The following is a 24807-nucleotide window of genomic DNA, read 5'->3' as shown; positions in this document are numbered from 1 at the left end:
TCACCTCCCAGAGAAAAGCCTTTCCTCAGCACCACTGAAGCACCTAACTGAAGCAACTCCAGTTACTCTATCCATTATTCTGTTTTATTTTCTTCTGAGCACTTATCACCATCCAAAGGCATCTACGCTCTAAGTACATACGTTTATTTGGTTGCCGGTTCAGCCTTCCCCGTTTCCCAGCCTCTCCTCTAAATCATAAGCTCTGTTGAGCAGAAATCTTGTCTTTTTATTTGCTTACTGTGTTCTCAGCTGCTCGCACAGTTCTTGGCACAAAGCAGGCATTTAATCGCATCAATAGGCTCTGTAAATAAAAAGGTGGGCACTTGGGTTTCTAAGTCTTTGCAAAGACTGCTTTAGCCAAGACGTATCGATTTCATTCGTCCATTCTTCCAACGTGTGCTCTGGGTCAGGTATATTCCAGGAGCTGGGGACACAGAGCTGAATTAAGTCTGGTCTCTGGCCACAGGGAACTCAGAGGAAGGATGGCAAGGGAAGAAAAGGAAGCAGCCCACGGCACGACGGCATGGCATGAGGCACGTGTGAGGGTACAAAGGAGGGTGGCACGTGACCATGGGTGACGCCTCCTCGACTGAGTCTTGGATCACAGGTGGATTTTCAGAGCTCCTCACCCTTACAAGTCTGTTGGCTACAGCTTACTCTTTGCTTCTGGAAAACATAGTTACTTTCATGAGCCCCCGTTTCCCAGTAGATTTAGGATAATAGAATTTTACCCACCACTGAGCACATGGGTGTGAGAAGTGACCCACATACTTCTTCTCCCCCTGATCTTTTCCAAGTACCAAGAGGCAAGTAGAGCAAAGTAGGTCAGTAGCCGGCTGCTGGCCTCCCCGTTTCCTGTGCTTCTCCCCTTCAGCCTCCCTCAGCTCACACTCATCAGCGCTGGCTTCATTCTCCAACTCAACAGTCTGGTCTGCACCCAACCAACGCCACAGCACGAGCCAGCAGGGCGGCCCTGCTGGAGAGGCTCTGTGGGAGAGTCGCTGTGAAGCACTCGGGGGTTCTAGAGGAGCTGCCACAAATCACAGCTGTTTTCACTGTTGTGTGGCCCTCGAAATCCAGGTCCTGTTCCCTGTGCCGCCAATTCATGTTCTTCAGCCTTGCCCGGAGCTGCCTTCCAAATCAGAGTTTGGAGCAGTCTTGGCTCCTCCTAGTGATGGGAAACAACTTCCCTGAGCCCACCTCAAGGGCCACAGCCAGTGGAGAAGGTCTGAGCCACCTTCAGGCAACCCTGGACCTCCTGGAGGATTCACAAAGAGGGGGTATATGGACAGACAGCAGACAGGAACCAAACAGACCAGAATCCAAATCCAAACTCTAACCCTTAGCAGTCCAACAGGTCTTCCAAGTGGCCTTTCCCTCGTGGATGTCAACTCCTATCATATAGGCATGAAATTTAAAAATATGTAAACCATTTGGTATGGTTCCTCACACACGGAATGTGCCCAAGAAATGTTCTGGGAACTGCACAAGGCAAATTGAAATGCCCAACAAAAAACAAATGAAATTGCGAGAGGGGAAGAAGATGCACTCGATTAGGATCTGGAGATAAATACCTGTGTTTTCCTTTATAAACAAATATTCAGTTTTGTGTAGCCTTCTGAGAGAGGCCTTCTTAAGCACCTTTTGGCTAAAAGAGGACATCTCTCTTCTGTGCAGTCTCCATTTTCCTCATCCCACTTATCACTAGTTACAATTTTTGTTTGTTTTATTTGTTTATTGGATTATTGTCTCTCTCTTGCTCTAGACTATGAGCCTCAGGAGGGCACTGATGGAGTTCATCTTATAATTGCTCTTCCCCAGTGCCTGGCACAGGGCATATACTCAATAAACATTTGTCGAATGAATAAACAAATGAGCAAATAAACCCTTATGGAGCAAATGGAGATAGGCTGCCATAGTCTCATCATTTTAACTGTTTCAAATAAAGGAAGAGGGCTGTGCATTTTGGAGAAGAAAATTAAAGAAGTCAAAATCATTTCAAACTTAATTTCTACTACTGAGATAATCATAACAAGTGAAGAACAGTGAGGACCTTGCAGTCATCTAGAGCAAGCATGGAACTGGTGTCTGAAATCCTCAGACGACATCCCTGGCCATGATGCTCAGGCAACATGTGCACCCTTCCAGAGGGTGCCCCTGACTTCCCAGCGTTAGAACCAGTTTACCACCTGAGGTTCTAATAGATTAAAGTCAGTCTCTCTTCAATAAGACGACCTCCAAATATTTGAGGACACAGCCGAAGCCCCCAAACCCTTCCTCTTTTTCAGGTTAATTATTGCTGGGGTTTTCAACTCCTTTTCCGAGGACAGGGTTTCCTGATCTCTCATCACCCAAGGTGGTGGGGCTAAAGGCAAAGAGATGCTTAACTCACCACCGGATAACCAGATGTGAGTGAAAAACAACTGACAGATAAATCCAGGCCATCCATGCTTAGATCTCCAGACAACCAGACAAGGTCTCAGAGGTCACATCTGCTTCGAAAAAGGCAGATTCTTAAAAGGGCCATTTTAAGAAGATCCTGTGGTACACATAGGGAGGGAAAGCAAATTGCTTGGCCATTGCACATCTGAGCAGGGCTGCGAGGAGTCCCTCCAGCAGCAGCCAAGTTCAAATCCCAGGGCCCTAAGCCAAGTTCTGCAAAGAGGCTCCCTCCGGCTCACTATCCCCCGCAGCAAGATGGCCACGCCAACTAATTCCTTCCATCGTGTTTCCCTGTAAAAGGGAATGCAGGAAGGGAAGAAAATGAGCTTCGTGAAATCTGTGTATTCGCCCTAAAATGACCCTCTCCTGAGTTCTCAGGGGGGGAAGGAGATAGAGATAAAAGAGTAATGGACTCGGGGTCAGTTTCTCTAGGTCCAGTTTTAAGACTGGAATGGCTCTTACTTGAGGTAGCCCAACTCTCTAATTTTGCATTCAAGGACCCTGAATCATAGGCTAACCTCATTATACTTGGACAAGTCCCTAAACCTTGTTGGCCTCAGTTTCCTAATCTATGACTGGGGATGATGATAACATTATCCCCCCTTAAATAATTGCCAAGGTTAAATTACATGGGCTTAAGCCTCAGGTGTGCCTGGCAGGGAGAGAACACACTGTAATTGCTGGCTATTACTGTTTTTCATTCAACAGATCGTAACTGGGCTTCGACTATGTGCCAAACACTGCTGCAAGTGAGGACAATTCAGCAGGGAAGCAGATGAACACTCACCCTAGCCTCCTGGTAGAAAAAAGAGAGACATTAAACCACAAACTCACAAAAAAAAAAATATTTGAATTAGAGTTGTAATAAGTGTTGGCGCTTAAAATCACATAACTAGTTGCTGGCAGGCCTAGACCTGGAATTCAAGTCAACCACCTTGGGCTTTTTAGTTGTCAGGATCCCTTGCCATTCCATACTACCTTCCCCAACCATGCCATGAAGGAGCTTGGCGAGATGAGGTCATAGGCTGCGTTAACAAAAGTCCCCTTTCCTCTGCATTGATGAGCTACTGAAACACTCGCACAGTTCTGGGGACCCTCTCTAAATGAGTCCTGAACCATTTAGAACCGAGTCCAGGATAGCAAAACAGGATAGTGGGAGCCAGGATAGCAAAACAATGGAAAATGAGGAACACTTAAGAGAAGGGCGAGGAAAGGAAAAGAGCTCTGGTTTCAGAACCAAACAGACCTAGGTTAAGGAAACCTCAACCAATTACTGAACCTTTCTAAGCCTCAGTTTTCATATCTGCTAATTCCCACCTCACCAGTTGAGTTTAAGAATTGAGTAAGAAAGTGCATGTAAAGCACTTAGCACAATGTTGCATGCAGTGTGTTCAATAACTGCCAACTGTTATTACAAAGAGAAAAGAGTTAAAATATAGGGGACACTGATCAGGCCCTTCTCTACTCAAATCGCACTACCACTGTAGAGTAAAAGGCAAAGACATTAGGAGAGCCTAGAGGTCCCCTAGCAGCCTGTTGGCTCACCTTCACATCCCTGTCCTCAGCTCCTTATTCTTTCCCCAGTGTTCACTCTCCTCTAGTCACATTGGTCTCCTCTAGTTATGCCTTGAACATCCGATTATGGGCCACCCCAGTGCCTTTGAGCTTGCCGCCATCTTGTAGAAGGCAGGATCACATAAGAGTAGGGACTGCAGACCAGACCCCTGGATTTGAATCCCAGCTCTGCCACTTAAACTTGGTCTATGACTTTGGCAAGCTGCTTAGCTTCTGGGTTTTAATCTCCTTATCTGTAAAAGTGGGAATAATAACAATAAAACCTATGTCACAGAATTTAACTTCTCTGGGTGGCAAGAAAGAAAGAAAAACAAATGCAATTTATTGAGTGCTTACTAGCTGGTATACATCCCAGCATTCTGCACACCTCATTCCTAATCCTCCCAACCGCTGCTAGACAAGGGATTTTGAGTCTCATGGTACAGATAAAGAAATTGAGACCAAGAAAAATCAAGGCACATCCAGGATTCAGATTCAGGCCTGGCTGCCTCCAGAGGTCTATTTCTATACCTACTCTCTGCTCTGTGCACAGCCACTCAGTCCTGCTTCAGATTCCACTGTCATTAAAACATCCTCTCTCTAGGGGTTCAAATTTGCCTATTGTCCTTTTTCTTTACTCCTTTTTTAAAATCTTGTTTTAAAGATGCATAAATCACACAAAATGTTATATTAAAAAATAAAAGGTTCCCATATACCCCATTACCCGCCCCCCCCCCACTCCTCCCACATCGACAACTTCTTTCATTAGTGTGGCACATTCATTGCATTTGATGAGTACATTTTGGAGCATTGCTACACAGCATGGATTACAGTTTATGTTGTAGTTTACTATCTCTCAGTCCATTCAGTGGGTCATGGCAGGATATATAATATCCTGCATCTTTCCCTGCAATATCATTGAGGACAACTCCAAGTTCCAAAAATGCCCCAATATCACACCTCTTTTTCCCTTGCCCTGCCTTCAGTAACTCCCACAGCCACTGTCGGTGCCTAAGAGTTACCTATTGTCCTTTTGAGCCTGAGTTTCCCAAAGGGGCTCTATGTCTTCCTATTTGTCCAATAAGCACATGGAATGCCCCCTCCTCTCACACCCCTGAGAGGCCAGAGGTCATGTGGACAGCCCCACCCAGGTAGCCTAGCCCTCTGCATTTCCTTATAGCTATCTCTGGAGTGGAAGCCTGAAAACCTTTCTTTAGTGGCTCTCTTCCAGATCCACCAATGAAATGCCCCCTACTTTTATCCAGTGCCTAACCGCGCAAAGTTGCTGCGGGGACAGATGAGTGAAGATCTGCAAAGGGCATAGACTGGTACTTAGACCTTCTCAATATTTTGAATTCCTCTTCCGCCAAGAGGCCGTCTCCTCTGCCCTCTCTAAGCCAGGCAGAGGAAGAGGGAAAGCCGGGGCAAGAACGTGCTCACATGTGTGTGCAAACCACAGACCCAGAAAGGCCCCCAGAGGACCACACCGTTGGGCTTACAGGTCACCTCCGGGTGGGAAAAGCTATCTTAGCCACAATGGTCACCAGTGGAAAGGACAGCAAAAGACACAGATCTGCCCCTCCAGACCAGCCTGTCCTAGCTACCTGACTCACAGCCACTTGCGAGAAGACCACTGTTTCTCTCCCTGGGGATGGGAGAAATTGTCAGGCTGCCATAGCAAAGAGGCAAGTTCAGGAACAAAATCCTTCTTCATCTTCACCCAATCACCGAGCACCTGTGACCCTCCCTCTTATGATCACAGAACCAAATTATTTTAAAAAGAAAAACCTTTTCATGTTCTTGTGATCTAAAATGTCAAATTAGGAGAATTGCCAAGAGGCGGATAATGTTTTCAAGGCCTTGTTCATTATTGGGTGACTGGTTCACGGCAATGATAATTTAAGATCTGCCTCATACTAGTTAGTTGGCCTTCAATTTTATCAATACCTCTAATATTTCAACAACTACACCACAAAATCAAAACCTAGACTTTCCTAATAACAATGGTGATGACGATAATAATAATAATGATAGTTGCTGCTGTATGAACCCATTTCATATGTGCCAAGCACCAACACTGAATATTGTCCAGGCCCTCTAACATTGTGAAGCAAAGTGCTCCATTGTCCCATTTTCCGGGTAAAGAGACTAAGGCTTGGAGAGACAGGCAACTCACCTACAGGTAGGAAGTAGCAGCACCAGGGCTCAAGCTGGTATCAGGTTTATACCAAAGCCCCTGCTCTTGCAATCACTCCTTTATCTCTCTGATTTGCTCCACTCCCTGAGGCTCAGTTCTCAGATCTGCACAGTGGAGGCGTGTGGACCAGAAGAGGTGAAATCTAAAGGAGCACCTGACTCCGGCTTCCAGGCATCAGGACCACCGCCAGGCCATCAGAGGGCGATACGAAACACCACCTCTTTCCAGGGTCCCAGAGGGACTGCGGGTCTCTGTTAACAACCTCAGATCTTTTCTTTCTTCCTTTCCATGATGAGATATGGCTCAGCATCTGGTAATGGCTTTCGAGGCAGTGGTGCCCAAAGGCAGTGTAAACAGATAATGCCATGTGTTGCTTTAAGAGCACCTGTGGTCATTTTCTCCACTGGTTAAAGCTTTGCACGGAATCCCCAGCCCAGAGAATAAAGCTCAGATTCCTCAGCAAGCCATTCAGAGCTCAATCCCAACCTACTACCGTGGTCCACCAATTGCGATCCTTCTGACATCCCCCAACTACCCTATCCCCACCCTCTTGTATACCCTATGTGTTTCTACACTTGGTTTATTCTTCTCAAAGGAGTGACAGCAAACATCTGTTTAACAGTACACTGAAGACCTGGCTCCTTAGGGGCCAACTGGCTGCATCCCCTTGGCCAGCCACCCTTAAATATCCTCCATTTCCTGAAGCACCAAATTTTCTTCAACAAATGGGTGTTGCTATATAATTGAGGGGAAGATGCATATGATATAATTGTCAATGAAAGAAGAGCAATATGAAGTCATACATATATGCAACTGGCTAGGTATATGGATATTCAATGATCTGAACTTTGTTAAAAATAAGTTTATTTTTTAAAAGCCTAGAAGGAATTCTCTGGGGATTGAATTAAAAGCGACATGAAGAAAATGCTGGTTGGTCTGCTAAACAGGGCTCCATCCAAGAGCCACGATCACCCCAGTGCTGAGAGAGCAAATGCAAGCCAGGGCCAATGTTTCTCTAAAACCCTTCCCCAGCCCAGGTCCACCGTGGGCCAGGCCAGGCAGCCGAGAGCAGAAGAGGGCCCGGCCTGACCTGGAGAGCAGCCCCCGTGCTCTGCTGAAAGTTATAAAGGTTTTGGGGGTAGGACAGATGTATCAGCATAACGAACAGTTTGCAAGTGCCCGTTCTGGCTCTGACAAGGGCTGAAACGTAATGTGGAAGCATCGCCGACTGCGGCTTCGATGGCAGGGGCAGCTGCTGCATGAGGCCGAAGCAGAGAAAACAATGTTCTGTAATGTTCTCGTGATAATAAGCTCTAGTCAAGCGTGGGACGTGGTTCCTGAGAAATGCGTGATGGATAAACAGGACAGCAGAGGACACCCTTGCTGGATGGCTTGCCAGCTCACCCACGGTCGCTCACTCACCGCCCTCCCCTCCCGCTCACTCTGGCTTCCTACTGAGCTTCCTACTGAGAAGAATGAGCTCCTCTATCATTACTAGAGAAACCCTCAATTCAGGGTCAGTTCCTAGAACCACATTAGGGATTTTTTGCTTATCCAGAAAGGTTAAAAACCGTGATGACCCCAGAACTAACTCCATTTTTCTCCTCAAGTTTTAAAAGCAAAACTCAAGGGACTTTCCCCAAAATGAATTATGCAGAAGATATGATAAGAAGAGATTCCACCTGCTGCTAAGGGACTTGCCTTAGAAAAATGTAATCAGGTATTCATTTCCTGATAGTAACAACCACTAAAAGGAAGCTCGGATTTCTGGAACAAATACCTTAAGAAGAAAGTTTAAACATCTATTTTAATTGAATTTCTTCCTAGCTGGAAAGTAATTGACAGAATCATGTATCCATCATGATCCACAGGCTTCTGTAATTTTTGTCAGCCGATCATCCACTATAACTTTTCTAGGTTCTTTCCTTATATTATTTTTTATTAGAGAAGCTGTGGATTTACAGAACAATCATGCATAAAATACAGGATCCCATATATCATCCTAATATTAACAACTTGCAATGGTGTGGAACCTTTGTTACAATCAATGAAAGTACATTTTTATAACTGCACTACTAACTACAGTCCATGGTTTACCTAAAGGTTCACTGTTCATGTTGTGCGGTTCTATGGATTTTTTTTTTAAATTTTAAATTCTAGTAACATATAGACAACCTAAAAATTTCCCTTCTTACTACATTCAAATATATAATGCACTGCTCTTAGTTACATTAAAATGCTGTGCTAACATCACCACCATCCATTATCAAAACTCTTCCATCATCCCGAATAAAACCTCTGTACAACTTCAGCCTTAACTCCCTATTTTCCACCCAACCCCATCCCCTTGTAACTTATATTCTAGATTCTTCATCCTCTTATCAACCATTCAAGTTTCCAGGGAGACTCATTAGCAGAGCTGGCCAACACTGGCGTTGACATCGTGATCAACCACAGAAGTTTTTCAGCACCTGCGCTTTGGTATTTTTATTTGCTTATTGTCGGTCTCACCCCAAGTAGAATGCGAGCTCGACGAGGCAGAGGCTTTTGACCCACTGCATTCACTCCTGTAGCTCTGGCCCTAGAACACTGCCTGGCACTTCTAGTGCCCAGTGCCTATCTGCTGACTATGGATCTCTCAGGCGCCAAGAAACTGAAACCTAGGGATGCAAAGAGATTCTACCCCGCATGAAGGTTTAGTCTCCCTGGCTGGTAGGACACGCATGCATAAAGACATGCTCCAGCAGAAACACGTGGAAGCATATTCTAGGAACCAAATGGTTGGCACAGGCACTGAGGGCGAAGAAGAGGGAGGGAGCGTGTGGAGAGGGCAGAGGAGGATACTTTAGTGTTCTCCCTCCTTCCTCTCAGAGCTGACACGTAAGACGTAAGACTGCAGGTTCCTGGGAGCTCCTCAAAAGCCTAAGCCTTCCAGTCCTTGGGAAATACATGGGTTTCTCCAGAAACCAGAGGCGCCTGCCACTCCTCCCGGCACAGCATGGGTCCCCAAGTCCTGCACCTTTCTAGAATGCACACCTGCCTGGACAGAGTGACGGCCCAGCATGCTTGTCCTTCTCAGCTGCCTTGAGTTGGAGTTAGAGGGGTCTTACCCTGCCTGCTCTAGGGCTCCCCCCACCCACCCACACGATGATTTCCTTCTGCTCTGAAGTTATAGGGCCCTGGATGGGCGGGAGCCCACCCGCTGTTACTATTTTAACAAAGTCAGGAAGTGGGAATGGAAATCTTCCCTCTGAAATAGGTGATGATCTCTTTTCTAAAAGACCATTAAGGAGGGGACAAGTACCAGGTGCTAAAGAAGCACTGGCTCATGTGTTCACTCTTTCATTCAGTAGATGTGCAGTGGGCAGCCAGGTGGGGTCAGGGGTTGTGTTGAGAGTTGGGGACATAACGGGACACAAGGAAGACACCACCTTGCTTCAAGAAGCTGACCACCTAGAGAAAAGATACACAATAATAAACAGGAAATAAAAACTGGGTGTGATAAGATTTCGTGTATGGGAAACGGACTTTGGCCCAGTGGTTAGGGCGTCCGTCTACCACATGGGAGGTCCGCGGTTCAAGCCCCAGGCCTCCTTGACCCGTGTGGAGCTGGCCCATGCACAGTGCTGATGCGTGCAAGGAGTGCCCTGCCACGCAGGGGTGTCCCCCGCGTGGGGCAGCCCCACGCACAAGGAGTGTGCCTGTGAGGAAAGCCGCCCAGCGTGAAAAGAACGAGCAGCCTGCCAAGGAATGGCGCCGCCCACACTTCCCGTGCCGCTGAGGACAACAGAAGCGGACAAAGAAACAAGAAACAAGACACAGCAAAAAGACACAGAAAACAGACAACCAGGGAGGGGAGGGGAATTAAATAAATAAAAATAAATCTTTAAAAAAAAAAAGATTTCGTGTAAGCAAAACAGCGTGCTAGAGCAGCAACCCTTTGTTCCTCCCCCAGTTTCCCCTCTTAGAAGGGGTATGGCCATGGGCAAATCACTTCCTCTTGTTGGGCTGCAGCTTCCTTACCAGAAAAAAAAAAAAAGGGAATATTCCTACTACTTAATAGGACTGCTGTGAGGACTGGAAGCTCCTCTCCACAAGGGCAAGGTGTGTTCGGCTCCCAGTGAGTGCAGGAAGCCAGGGCCTGGCTGATGGGGAGCTCAGGGGTGGCGGTGGAAGGAGAGGCACTGCCCAGCCCACAGCCGCAGCTCGAGTCAATGTAAAAGCTAAGAGAATTCTATGCCATGCTAAGTCCTCAATGCCTGAGAGGCCGTGAAGGTCTAGGCAGAGTCTAGGCAGACACCAAGAGACACCTCCATCCTAGACCAGGTTTCCTTAATTTAGGCCCTACGCCACCTGCCCCACCACGGGGACACCCTGGACCAACCTCTGCGTTATGCTGCAATTCATACAGCACAGGGCCTGGCAAAAGAGTAGAAACTGAAGAAGCAAATGTTAGATGAGCAAACAAACGAATGAATGAATGGGCTAATGGAAGAAAGAACAAAGGAAAGAAGCTGTCTGCAAACTGGTAAAGTCCGGGTCAGATAACACTGCCAGTGAGCCTCAGAGAAGGGCAAGTCCATAGGGTGGGTGTTGGCCCTGCCTCCCAACACTCCTGGCCAAGGGGCGCCACTGTGCGATTAACTCTTTCCTGCCCAGGCTAGTGGGGGGGGGGAGCCTGCGCACAGCAGCACAGTGATTACTCTAACAGTAGGGGGTCCAGAAAGCCTCCAGACCAGATTTCATTTTGGAATGCACTATATGATTTTTTTTTTCTGCTGCTCCAGCAACAGCAGCAGCAGCAGATTTACTCTCCTAATTATGTTTGGCTTTGGTTAAATTAGTTTGCATTCCCTGAGCACACACTGGCTGGGGGAGGGGGAGAGGCAGGGGAAGGAGGTGGCCCTAGGAGATGACAAGAGGTGGCGAGAAACTTCTCAGAGGACGATGCAGATGGCAGCCCAGTGATCCAGGCCCCAGGCTGATTGCACGGTGGTCCAGGGAAGCCAAAGGGTTGGAGAAAGTGGTGGTCTACCTAAGGACCTCATTCATTCATTCATTCATTCACACTACAAATATTTACTCCCTGCTTGCAATGAGCCAAGGTCCAAGACTGAGGAAACTGCAGTGACCTGGACAGGACAAAGAAGGTCTCTAGGTCTCATGAGTTCACATTCTAGAAGGGGTATGAAACAAGAAGAAAGGAAATAAATAGGCAAAAATTTCAGATGGTGCTAAGTGCTCTGAAATCAATATAACAGAGTAAAATACTAGGGACCATCTGGGGGAAGTTCATTTAGTTATTTGTAGTGGTAGCCTCAACCAGCAATATAAAAAATAACACAACCACAGTTTATCCATTTACTTGGCACTTACCATGTTCCACACACTTGGTCAACCATTTCATTTCATCATAAATCCTATGGAATGGGTATGGTTATCCTCATTTTACAGATGAGGAAACTGAGGCTCAGAGGTTTTAGTTATTTACTTAAGGACTCACAGCAAGAAACCTATAATGAAATGCTGTCTTTGATGCCCTTTCAAAGTTCTGCAACTAATAATAGCAATCAGTGATTAGAGCACCCACTAGACCCCAGACACTGAATGTTTACAAGTCTTCCAAGTCAGCATTAATTAGTCACATTTTTACAAGCTGAGACTCAGAAAGCCAACTGGACAAGACAGTGAAATTTAAATTCAGGTCCGTGTGACTCTGCAGTCTTCTTGCCATCCCAGGACATAATACAGAGCAGTCTGGTGGAAATAATATATTTTCCTTGATAACTGGGATAGAAAGATTCAGATTTTAGAATGTTCTAGAGTTACCACAGGTACACTGGGTTGATAATAAACGACAAAGAAAATATTGGTTCCTGAACTTTCTAGATGTCATTCTAGGTAATCCAGAGTTCAGTTTAACACCCTTGCAAAGTTACTTCTAGGAATGAACCAGAAACAGAAAAAATGTCTAGAACCCAAAGCAACGCGGAGCGTCTTGTGTGGAGACTAAATAGACAATCGGGGTTTGGTGCATAGGTGAAAACTGTATACACGTTTAGAGCAAGCCCTTTCTCAACATCGTGTCTGCTTAGTGGCTTTTGTTTTCCATGAGAACCTGGATGCCTGGCTTTGGAAAACCATTTATATAACTACCTGTCATTATCAAATGTTGGGTTATCTTTCTTGACCAAGCCACTCTCTCACTCCACTGCAATGGTTAAGGAAACCTTAGAATTTCCATGGTAAAAACCTGTGCTTTGTGCTTTAATACCTTGCCTGGTTTTCCCATTTGTAGTGAACTGAAGCCTAAAGAGGGAACGGACAAATCAGGCTTTTTTTTTTTTTTTTAAACAAAATGCCATTACAAATAAAAGCAGCTGCTTTTTATTTACAAATACTGTCATCTTCCCTAGGCCTTAGGAATTTTTTGACAACATCCAGATCAGAGTCAATTTAATTTTGAAAGATGGCTAATAAGTAATTTGTTGTAGCATCTCTTTTATTCTCTGTTGCAAAAGAGAGTCTCACACAGAGAAACCAGCACATTATAGAAGATTACAAATTGACCCTTCAGGTATAATAAAGCGTACACCTATAATCTCTAGTAACAGTAACTGCTATACATTTATTTCACCCACCAACTTGAGCTCTTCAAGAAAGTCAGGTGGAATGGTATACACTTATGTAGCTAAAACTTGAAGCTCCAAGCCTTTTTTACATGAAATACTTTTCTCTCAGTCTTATTCCCAATTTAAGAGACAAAGAGTTGAATGATGTCATAGGCTTGATTTTGCAATATTCTATATTCCCAACACCCCACAATAGACACACTAACTGAGAAATGGAAGGGGCATGGATTTGAAAATTTCACCTATTTTGAGGTTCTTATAGTTACCCTGAGTATCCCAAACACTAACAGTTATCTGAGCATTTACTATGTGCCATTGGGCTCCTGTTTCAGTAAAGGAAACACAGCCATCAAGTGAATTTTACTTTGCAAATACTTATATTCCTACCAGGTGTGAGTCTCCATTTTGGTTGCTGTATAAACAACTCATTTAATCTGCATAAAAATCCTAGACGACAGTTGTTGATTTGCTCCCTTAATTTTCTCTTCTTTAAATTTGGTCTAACTGGACTCGTAAGCATGACACTCATATTTCTCTCTACCATGGAGGAAAGAAAAGTGCATCAAATCACAAGGGCTAAATTTTGGAGTCCTGCTTCACAAGCTAATATAAATGAAAAGTGTCATGGAATTGAAAATGGCTCCCTGTTTAGGAAGTTCCTTTTTCCAATTATCTAATTGCTTTTTCTGAACAAATTCTCATTTCCTTTCAAAAGCTGCATCGTGATTGTGGGGAAAGCGCTGCGCCCACAGACATGGCCCTGCCAACCTGGGCAGGTAAAATGTGAAAATCTGGCATTCTTCCCAGTTACCCACATCCCCCCCCTTCCTTACCAGGTCATCTCTGTAATGAAACAGCTTTCTTTGCTCAGTAACTTGCAGGCAGGAATTATGAAAACCCTTGCACAAAGCTTTAACAGGAGCAAAAGGAGAAATAACGTTACGCTAAGTTCACTGAACACAGGCTTGTGTTTTCAGGATACTGCGGTAGAAATACACATGGGTGTGGAGGGTCAAATCTCAGCTCTACCGCATGCTTACTGTGTGATTTTGAGCAGATGTCTTAACTTCTCTGAGCCATTGCCTTGTCTGTAAATGGGACATAGGAAGCCTACTTCACAGACTTATACGACAATTAAAGTGCAATTATATGATATAAGTGTAATTGTCCCATCATGGTCACTTCATAAATGTTGGGTCCCTCCACACTTCCTCCCTCTTTCATGGATATATTAACTTATTTTGTCTTCCCAGGGCAACCTGCCTCAGGAAATGGTGCATAATAAATAACAGATAAATTTTTAAAAAATGATAAAAGTGGCTCCCCTTTCTTTCCCACGCAACCCCAAGAAGAGAAGCCCATTTCATTTTTCCAGTTTTATAGATTTCCTATGCGAGGCAGATTCCCACCCTGCAGACCCACTCTCCTCCAGCTCGCTGCCTCTCAGAAGCTCCCCCGACGGCAGAAGCGAGAGGCAGCCTTCCTTCCTTGCTCCCATCAGAGAGGTCATCATTTTACCCCTGGGCTTCGCAATCCCAAGTCCTCCTCACACCCAAAAGGAGTCGGGTCCCACAGTCAGGGTCCCCCTTGGCTGAAGGACGTCATCACCAGATTTCGGGTTGTGTCAGAAGACGTCGAAAGTGGCTATTTTCCTCGAATGGCCAAAGCATTTAATTTTCCCACTCAGGAAGCTGTTCTTTTCCAAATACGCTAAATAGAGTCTACCGGTTTCCTTCAGCGGACCACAGGAAAGCAGCTGAAAACTGGCCCAAGGGTGGCATTTAATTCAAGCCTGGTGCCCATTTCCTAACCCTTAGGGTTTGTGAGATTCCACCTGGCTCCCTCCTGACTTCTCCTGGCCCCAACACCCCCCTCCCCAACCCCAGGGGAGAGCAAGGTGTCAAAGCTCCTTCCAGCCAGGGCGGGAAAGGCCTGCTGACCTTAGAGCCTCAATCCTGACTGTTCTGGCATCTGCGGGTGGATAGCACTGCCTCCGTGTTGCCTCAGGCGGTGTTTTGTGCTTAAGTAAAATCAACGCATAGGTGGAATTCCATTTGGAGCCCAAGTGATCAAGCCCTCAGCTCCTGGGGTTGTCTTTCCAAGCATCTTATTTGCAATCACTTGGGTCTTTACTAGAGATGTGTTTTTATCCAAGCCAAAAGAATTTGTGTCTTGTAAGCAGCCATTCATATGGACAAAGAGCAGAGCGTTTTGTTCATGGAAATAAAAACACCAGAATTGATCTAAATCCTGCGTGTGGATAATTCACAGATTATTCACAAAGGCTTTGTAAAGACTTTGGTTTGTAACCTCTCCTTGCAGTCTAAGTCACTCCACTGGGGCCGAGTATACAAAATCCAAAGTGTTTTTGAAGCAAGGCTGTGAGGAGCAGTCCGCATGGCCTGGAGGCTTGCTGGGGCCAGAACAGCATAAAACAGGCAGGCCATATTCCCATTTTGCAGACGTCCAAAATGAGGTCTTTGAAAGCTACATGAAGTCATTCGAGCAATTGAAGCACTCGTCTGAGATTAGGGGCTCTTTCCACAGCTCTCTCAGGAGCACCTGAGATTTAAAAGCTAAAGGCCATTAAGCCACACTGCTTCTTTCAGTAAGACAATTTCCAAAACCCCACTTGCATACTTCCAGGAGAAGGGTCTTGGCTGAAGGGGGGAGCAGTACTCTCTCTTGCCTTTCTGGGCTGCTTTGGAAGCCACTGAAGAGCTCCAAGCCCACACAAGCAGCAGAAATGAAAAGAGACTGCGTGAGAATATCAGGATGACCATCTGGGATGGTTGTAGCTCCTCCTAAGCGCTCACCTTACCTTCAGTCTGCCCAACAAATCTCTGAAAAATGCACATTTCATCTGCTCACTTCAGTTCCCTCCATCCATTGTTTTCAAGGTATAGGATAGGATGGTGGTGAAGTGGTCAGTGTCAGAAGCAGACATCCTTGGTTGGAGCCCTGACTTTGCTGTGTAACCTTGGGTCTGCTACTTAACTTCTCTGTGCCTCAGTTGCCTCATTAGGGTCAAATGGAATTAATAAGAGTATCTACCTCACAGGACTGATAAGATCAATAATAAGTCAATTCATGTAAATAGCTTAAAACGCACACTGAGTGTTCACGAAGTTAGCTATTATTAGGTTGGCCATTATGAAAATTCAGTCATGCCTGACCTATAAAAACGGCAATTTCGTATGGTTCAACCTAATTATTATTACAGCTCTCAGCTTTCCTAAAGCCTCATCTTTTCTCCTCTTGATTAAATCAACCAGTACCTGCTCCTGGAAACTTTTGTTCATGCATTCACATACTCAGTAGGTGAGTACTGAACACCCACAGCTAAGTGCTTGGCACTGGGAATTAAACACGGACCAAGGTAAGTTTGGTCCTTGCCCTCAAGGAGCCTAAAATCCAGCTGGAGACGACAGACTTCTAAGTCTGAACAATTAATGGAGTAGGTGCCTTGCTAGGCCAGTAGAGGGCGCTGTGGGAAGGTATCCTTGAAAATAAGACCTTGATGGGGAGCGTTGGTTGAGCCCAGGGACATCTTCCCAGAGCCAGTGACCTTTACCTAAGACCTGCAGGATGAGTAGGAATTGGGCCGATAAAGAGAAGACAGACTGTTCTGGAAACATCTGGACCTCCTGTGGTGTGAGGGTAGAGGTGTGAGGTGGAGAGGCCAGTTGATGAAACCAGAAGCAGGGACCCAATCATAAATGGCTTTGTAAGTTACCTAAAGAAGCCTGAGCCGAATTAAGGAGCCACCAACTCCCAAGGCCTTGCGAGGGCAAGGTCACGCCTGAGAGCGAGTGGCTCCTTACCATTTGTGCTCTAGGTTCCTGGCTTGCCTCACCTTAGTCCCAGCCCTGTTGAGCCTTTTCCTGAGGTCAAGAAGAAGCTCTTGAAGGGACTGCCACAGGAGAGAGGCGCCTTCCTTGCAAGATTCTAGAGGGAGGCAAAGGGCTGTAGGAAGCCAGCGCAGATATTCAGTCCCTGTGGGCCTCCATCTGGGTCCCCAGAATTCTCTAGCTTCATTTCTGGCATAGCACTTAAGATACTGATATTTTAATCATTCCTTTTTGTGTTTCTTCCACGAAACTCTGAATCCTTGAAGAATAGGGACCTAAGAGTCTAACCTCGGGCATCAGCACCATGCCTAGTACATAATAGATAGCCAATAAATGGTCACCATTATTTGGGGGGATTGAACCATGTTTGCCACAAAAGGCATGCGAGGTCTCACCCCTGCTCCTGTGGGTGTGAAGCCCTTTGAAGGTATTAGTTAAGGTGCACTGAGACTGAGAATCAGTGTGGGCCTCAATCCAACACGGCTGAAGACAAAAGTAAAGGAAATTGGACACAGAGAGAAAGCCATGGGGAGCAAAAAGAAGCTGGAGGTCAATGGAACCAGGAAGAGACAGAAGATGCTAGTATGTGCATTGCCATGTGACTGAAAACCCAAGGACCAAGGATCTTCAGCAGCAAGCTCCAGAAAGCAACAGCTTTTAGGGAGAAAGCATTGACTTGCTGATGCCTCAGTTTTGGAATTCTCCTAGCCTCAAAACTGTGAGCAAATAAATTCCCATTTTTAAGCCAACCCATTGTGTGGTATTTGTTTTAGTAGCTGGGAAACTAAACCAATTATTTTTATTACTATTGTTATTAATAATTTTACTATTGAAATTCAGATAGACAAATGCTATCACTATAGCACCACATCTCAAATAGGATTCCAGGGAACACCAATGTCTTGATAAATGTTAAGCAATGTTCAGGGCAATTGGGGGTGGGGGTGGGGGTGGAAGGGGCTGTGGTCAAAGAAGTTTGGAAATGATACTTAAAATTATATTCCAGGCTCTGTCTACTGAGAGAACTTAGAAGCTATGACACGCCAGTAACAATCTACAATTCTAGAACCAGGATCAGGGGTCCTTTGGGAAAATGATTGATTCTAGAGCTGGAGCAAGGAATGTACAAGATGAACCTGGAGCAAAGGAGGGGCTCTACAAAACAAAAAAGCTCACAATGAAAGGGGTATGTCAAAGGGACACAGGAGCCCCCTGAGTTTCCAATGGCCGAAGCTGGAACAATTTGAACAAGATAAATAAGAGTTTATCCAAATAACCCAGAGTACAGAACAAACATCCATGAGACCATACGGATATAAATAAATGACTGAATAAATAAATAAATGGGAAGAAGTGAGAGGCGCATCCCTAGTGGAGAATAATTCCAAATAAATAATGTAGGCAACCTCTCCCCTCCGGGAGATGGAGCTGAACTCCCCACCCCTTAAGCCTGGGCTGCACACAATGACTTCCTTCCAGAGTATGGTATGGAAATGGAGAACAATAGAAGATTTAGAGTGGAGAAACCTAACTTACCTTGGCTAGGTGCTCAAGCTGGACAGCATCACTAAGAAGCCATGTTGATAACATGTGTCCTTGAAAGGATGGGAGGCCAGTGGTAACCTCAGCTTCTCCAGCCTTCCTCCCCCAAACCCATAACCTCTCTCTAACCATGAGAAAAACAACCCGCACATCCAAACTGAGAGTATGCAAAATATCTGCCTAATATTCCTCCAAACCGCCAAGGTCATCAAAAACAAGAACTCTGAGAACCTGTCACAGCCAAGAGGAGCGCAAGGAGTCGTGATGACTAAATTTAATGTGGCATACTGGAAATGTTAGGTAAAAACTAAAGATATCTGAATAAAGTAAGGACTTCAGCTAATAATGACATATTAATATCGGTTCATTACTTATAACAAGTGTTCGTATTAATGTAGGATAAGGACTGGGAAACTGGGTGCAAGGGGCATAGGAAATCTCTACTGTCTCTTCCTGTCTTTGCAACTTTTAGATACATGTAAAGCTATTCTAAAATTAAAAGTCTATTCAAAAAATTAAAAGGTGCCTTTACTATTGGACTTCTCTGATATTTTAATATGCAAAGATACATTGTGAATCTTCCCAAATTATTACCACTGAGGAACTGAGTAGTTATTATTCCCTCTTGGGCACTAGTATTCTCCAGAGTGGTTTAGAATAATAATGATAATAATAATAATAACTAACCTTTATTAGGGAGTCTCTGAGCATCATTGTTAACATCATTTTCCTGGGGCCAGTCTACCTGTTCACATAGTAGCATCACCATTTGAAAGCTGGATAACCTTAAGCAAATTATTGAATTTAATTGTGCCTTGGTTTCCTTAACTCGCAAAATGGGATTAATGACGCAAAGCATCTCACGGGGTAATTGTGAGGATTAAAGGGGTTTATATAGATGATGTGTGGTCCATAGTCAATTGCTGCACACCGACAACCCTCGCCGTGCCTTCTTAGGGGCTTTTTGTATGGCACTTTTTCTACCTAACAAGTATTTTCTTATACGGTAGTTACCGACTACCATTTTCCAGAGAAGGCAGAGTGTTTAAGCGACTTGCTGCTGATCACACAGGTAGATACGCATGGGCCAGGCCCAATGGGAGGAAGCCCACGGCTGAAGCTCTAGACCCTGGATCTTAAAAGAAGCTGTCGGACCCTGGGCATCTGGCATCTAAGAGAAAGAAGGCAGTTCCCAGGGATGTGAGGGAGAACGTGAAAACTAGGTCACAGCAGCAGCATAAGCTAGGCCTCCTTTGCAATTTCACCAACTCCTTCCTGGCTATTAACTGAACACCACCTCCCTGGGACTCTCGGTAGACAGCTCACCTCTACTAAAACCAGAGCTACCCCCCTCTCTCCCTCCTCACATCTCCCAAGGGCCAGTGCCTCGTGGACTTTTCCTGTCTAATATTCCTATAAGGACAGAATTTGCTTCCTGAATCTCCAATTCTCCCATAAAATATGGAAGGCTCCCCGCACCCATTTATTCCTTTGCCTGTAGCCAGGCAGTTGGACTTTGTAGCCCACAGTTACGTTAAGCGACAGAGAATCTGCCATGCTTCCGCATCACCTGTCAGCTGACTGTGCAATTTGGAAAAAAAAAGGAAATGCAAAGCTATCCAATATAAACAATTAAACCCTGAAACGTGTCTCAACTCAGAGCATGCAGGGAATCCCCCAACACTGAAGCATCTGCTGACTTCAAGCCGACACATTTACTAAGGCAGCAGGGAGAGCTGGGGGCTCTGTTTGGATGGAACTCTTCGCAGTGTCAGAGAACAGCCCCCATGTGATGGGACTCCCGTGTCCAGTTTCCTCTCTCAGTGACATGAGCAGAGACTGGTCAGAGCCCATCTCCTGTAAACATCTGGTGGGAGGGAGGGAACGGAAGGAAGAAATTCTCTCCCCTGGCTGCGTGCCCTCCCTTTCCTCCCGCTTCTTTCCTTTCCTTCTCGAACTTTGGTTCCTGTTAAACTGTAGCGTAGGCCCCAGTTTTCTACTGAACTTGATTTCTCCCCTTACATCTCAAGAGGATTTGTGGATTAAACAAAACAAAATCAATCAAAACAAAAACTTGGGAAATGGAGTCGCGGGGCTTCCTGAGTCCTCTTGAATTGCTCTCTTTCTCTTCTGGATTCTTGTAATTCTTATGATGGTCACCACTTGCTCCCACTTGCTTAACCCGGGGCATACTGTCAGGGTTACCAGATAAAACACAGATGCATGCACAGTTATGCGGGAATTTCAGGTATACTTCAAATACTTTTTAAATGTAGAATGCCCCACGCAATATTAAAAAAGGCATCTTACACTAAGAAAGTATCTCTTGTTTATCTGAAACTCAAATTTAACTGAGTATCCCGTGTTTTATAGCACAAAATCTGGGAACACTCAGTATAGTGAAAATTGTCATTGTTGTTATTATTTTGGTAGATTGCTCTGTTCAAGTGGAATCTTACATAGATACCAGTATATGAATGAATTAAAGTGAAAACATTGGCCAGAAGGCTAAAGTGACTTGTTTAGAGCGGCAAAGCTGGAAACTGGATGCTGGCTTCTAGAATCTGAGATACATGCCTCTTGCTGTCAGGACAAATTGTGAATAATTTTTAAATAGGCAAAAAGGATTCATGGCTGTCTTGTATGTCCAGCTTATAGCCACCTTATAATGTCTTTAGGCTATTTACAGTTCTAAGTTGTAGAAAGCTGATAATAATGCAAGTGTTTCTTGTCTGTAGACAAGTAAATTAGAGTCGAGTAGAATGCAATTGATTATTGCCCTATGGACAGACCAGTTTCTGCACCTTTTTACAAAGTTATGCCAGCATTCCTTTAGTGAATACAAATGTGTTTTTTGGAAAGTTTTCCTTTGAACTGGCTGCAATATCTTACCAGTTCCCCCATTAATTGATGAATTAAATCGTCAACACGTACTTATTTTATATTTATGAGTCATCACTTTGTGTTTATAAAAACTTATCTTTTGACGGTTTGCCATTGTTCTTTGCACGGGAAAGCCGAAAGGAAGTCTGGGATGGAAACTGTCCCTGACTGCCATCAGGGAACTTGAGCAGATCTGAACCGTCGTGGGGGTGGGAGAGAGTCATGAAATGAAATGGACCAGCGGGAGAGGAATAGAAGAGAACCCACATGTACAATACGAATCTGATCCCGTCACACACATGCTCCCTGGTAACCTCCCCTGGCTTCGCTGGCGAGTCAAACTTCCCATCTTGACTCACAAGTCCCTATGGGATGTGCCCCGCCCAGGGCTCCTTCTCCACACAGGCCTGTACACCGTCTTGGAATTCTTTTCTCCCCAAGGGCTCAGTTTGGTTCAGATGGGCGCCCATCCTCTGGGCTCACATACGTCCCCGGGGCGCCACAAACCACAGCACTTCTCCCATTGTTGTAATCACTGTTTAATTGCCTTGCTCGCATTAGAGTCCACCTGGTGAGAGCAGGGACCACCGCTCCCTTTGCCTTGCTCACGTGTGCATTCCCAATTCCAAACTGAGGGTGTGGCACACAGTAGGACTCAAAAAAATTTGTCGAATGGAATAAATGGGACTGGAAGCAAAATGGGGTCACTTGCAGGCATAGGAGAGGGAAGTCAGGGGTATGAGAAATAGAGGAAGGAACACAAGGAGATGCATAACTGACTATTTTCTTAGAAACACATTTGGGCAGACAATCCCTAAGCCACTGCCACCCCCAGGCACTCACTGCTATTGTCCCATGAGTTCCCTCCACCAAATTACATGGAGCTAATTATTCTCTCATTCAAGAGCATAGCACAGTAATTTTCAATCACCCTTCATATAAAATTGAATTGTAAAATTGAACAGGTCCATCTAAAAGCACATAGAGTTTTTTAAGTCTCTCTAAAATATATTCCCGATTTAAAATGAAGAAAGGGAAAGAATATAATTTTGAACCCTGCTACCCACAACCTGGAGAAAGTCAATCAATTATGAAAAGGTGCTTCCAGGAAAGAGACAAACTCCCAAATCCCTTCCTAATGCATTGCCTCATCTCTACCTTCAATTATCGTTTAAAAGCTCCCACTGAATTCCAGGATCCTATACCACCTCTGGATTCCCAAAAGGCAACCTGATTTGTAGCTCTCTCCTTCGGAAGTGTACTCACTTTGGAGACTGCGGTTTCCATTTGTACACGATGCTCCCTTTATAGCCATGCACAGGTGAATTAGCTAGATGGTGTTTACTGACGAGCTTGGTGCTTTAGCCCCCACCCACTGCCCCCACCTTCAACCACCCCATCTCTGCATGAGCTGAGAAAAAGTGCTCCAGCCCTGCCCTCCTTCTCTTCTCTTAAGACCCAGGCAGCTTCTTGGGAAGGGCAGTCACCCCTGAATGTCCTTTTGTTGTTCAACCTCTATTATTTCCTGTCCTTCATATAAATTAACAAAACCTGCCAGCAAGACATCCCAGAAAAAGAGGCAAAGTCCTGGTGGGACTCAAGATGTGGGCCTGTTTCTCCCAAGGGGAGAAGTGCAGATGGCACCCCACTGCGAGCTTGGGTGCCATACAGAGCACACGGGGTGGGGTGGGGGGTGCCCTATTGGCACAGGTTGCGGGAGAGCTGCAGCCCACTGCTGATTTACCTTTTGGGAAACAGTTTAGGCCTGTCTGAGGAGACTCCCTCAGGTCATGTAAGAAAAATAGGTGAAAAGAAAAACGAGCTAAAATATACTAAGTTTTATCAAGTGACAGACACCAAGTTAAGTGCTTCCTAATGTGTTCTCTTACTTATTCCTCACAGCAGTGCTATGTGGCAGTAAACATTTCCATTCTCATTTGAGAAATGAGGAAAGTGACACTAGATGTTACGTAATCTCCCCAAGGTCAAATAACAAGATGGCGGCAGCAGTAGAATTAAAACCCAAGTACAACATGAAGGTCTAAACTCATATCAAAGAGGATGTACTTGTTTGGAAATTAGGTGCCTGGGTGTTTACTGCTGCCATCAAATTTATTTCCCAAAACACTCTCAAGTATCAGATCCCCTCACAAACACTAAGTAACTTTCCCAGATCCCACAGCTAGGAAGTGATGGGGCAGCTTGAAGGCAGGTGTACCTGTGGTGATGCAGGCAATGGAACTGGAGTGGGCATGGGGGCTCTAAGTGCTGGCATTAACTCCTCACCACTTTCCAGGGCATCAATCTCAGGACAAGGTTTTAAGGCGAAACCCTCCAGGGTGGGAGAGCATGAAATAACACCTATCATCACACTTCCCTGAGATTCAAGGTGAGTCCCAAGATATTCAGAGGGGCAGTGACCAGATCCAGAGGTCCCCTTCACCACTGGCTCTGAGTCCAAAAATATTTTGCATCTCATTCCTTAGAGGAAAGACTTCATAATGAAGAGCTGAAATCCTAGGGAGATAGTTTGAAGAAATTATCTTACTATAAGGACACTACCTGTTGGACCACTTTGGGTTAGTATGGGTTATTTGTGCATTGGGAAAATATGTAGGTGTTTTTTCTTTTCAAAAATTTTTATTGAAGTATATCATTCATACATGAATATACATAAACAATAAGCACATAGTAAAAGCGTGAACTTACAAAACAAACATACATAGCACATAGCACTCACATACATCACCCACTATCAACACCTTGTCTTGTGCGGAACATTTATTACAAATGATGAAATAGCATCATCTAAATATTACTACTACTGATAGTCCATTTTTTATGCAGAAATCACTGACCCAGCTTGTTGGTTCCTTCCACTGTTTAATCAACTCCTGCCCCCTCTTCAGTGTCAAAGTCCCTATGCCTCTAGCAAATCACCAACTCAAATGACTGAATTTATCAGTTTCTTTGGAATCAGAAAGGAAAATATCACTGCTCTTAATTCCTTAGAAGAAAGCTGATTTGCTAAGAGAGCTGCAACTTTATAAAAAACTGTGGGAGTATTTGGAAGTGGGTGGATAAAAGGTATAAATTTATATCATTTAAGAAAAATGGTTCACAGCTCAAATTATAAAGGAGGGTTTGACCACAGGGCAGACAGAGTCCATTCTTAGTTTAAAATTAACCCAAAGCAGCACACACTTCATTAGATATCGGGACCTAAGAAATTGCCAACGGTTGATGAACAAGATAAATGAAGACTCTACCTCACCTTTACATATAACCAACAATTTTCTGACCCACAGTGATACTAAAGTACATGCAATAATTAGAAATAGGAGAAAAATGGAATTGAACTGGGAAACACCTGAGTTCAGACTCTATGCTTGCTCCTTATTTTTATTTCTTTGCCTTGGTCTTCTCCTCTGTAAAATGGAAATATTCATATTTATTTTGGGTCTATTCATCTGCTAAATGAAATGAAGAGGGTAATTAATTTGGCACAGTGCTGAGAACAGAGTAATTGCTTATGAAATGCTTATTTATATTTTTATTTTTCCTATTAAGCAAAGTGTGTCTGAATTAGCTTCTGAATTAACCAAGTTTTGAGAATAATGGGTCCTCAGACTTCTACCTTTAGGGATTGTTAAGGTTACTTCCAGGATCAAAGAGAACTAAAGATTGTGATTTGAATTCATTACTT

At 44.7% G+C, this 24807-nt stretch overlaps 1 protein-coding gene across 10 annotated transcripts in view; it reads right to left on the bottom strand.

Moving 5' to 3' along the window:
- The window catches only part of LDB2 (LIM domain binding 2), a 386211-nt gene that overhangs the window by 259402 nt on the left and 102002 nt on the right, over positions 1–24807 (bottom strand). The window lies entirely within an intron of this gene.

The sequence above is a fragment of the Dasypus novemcinctus genome, chromosome 1 (assembly GCF_030445035.2).
Source record: "Dasypus novemcinctus isolate mDasNov1 chromosome 1, mDasNov1.1.hap2, whole genome shotgun sequence".
Classification (NCBI taxonomy): Eukaryota; Metazoa; Chordata; class Mammalia; order Cingulata; family Dasypodidae; genus Dasypus; species Dasypus novemcinctus.
Note: the sequence above shows the minus strand (reverse complement) of the source record. Positions and strands in the feature narration are given on the sequence as shown.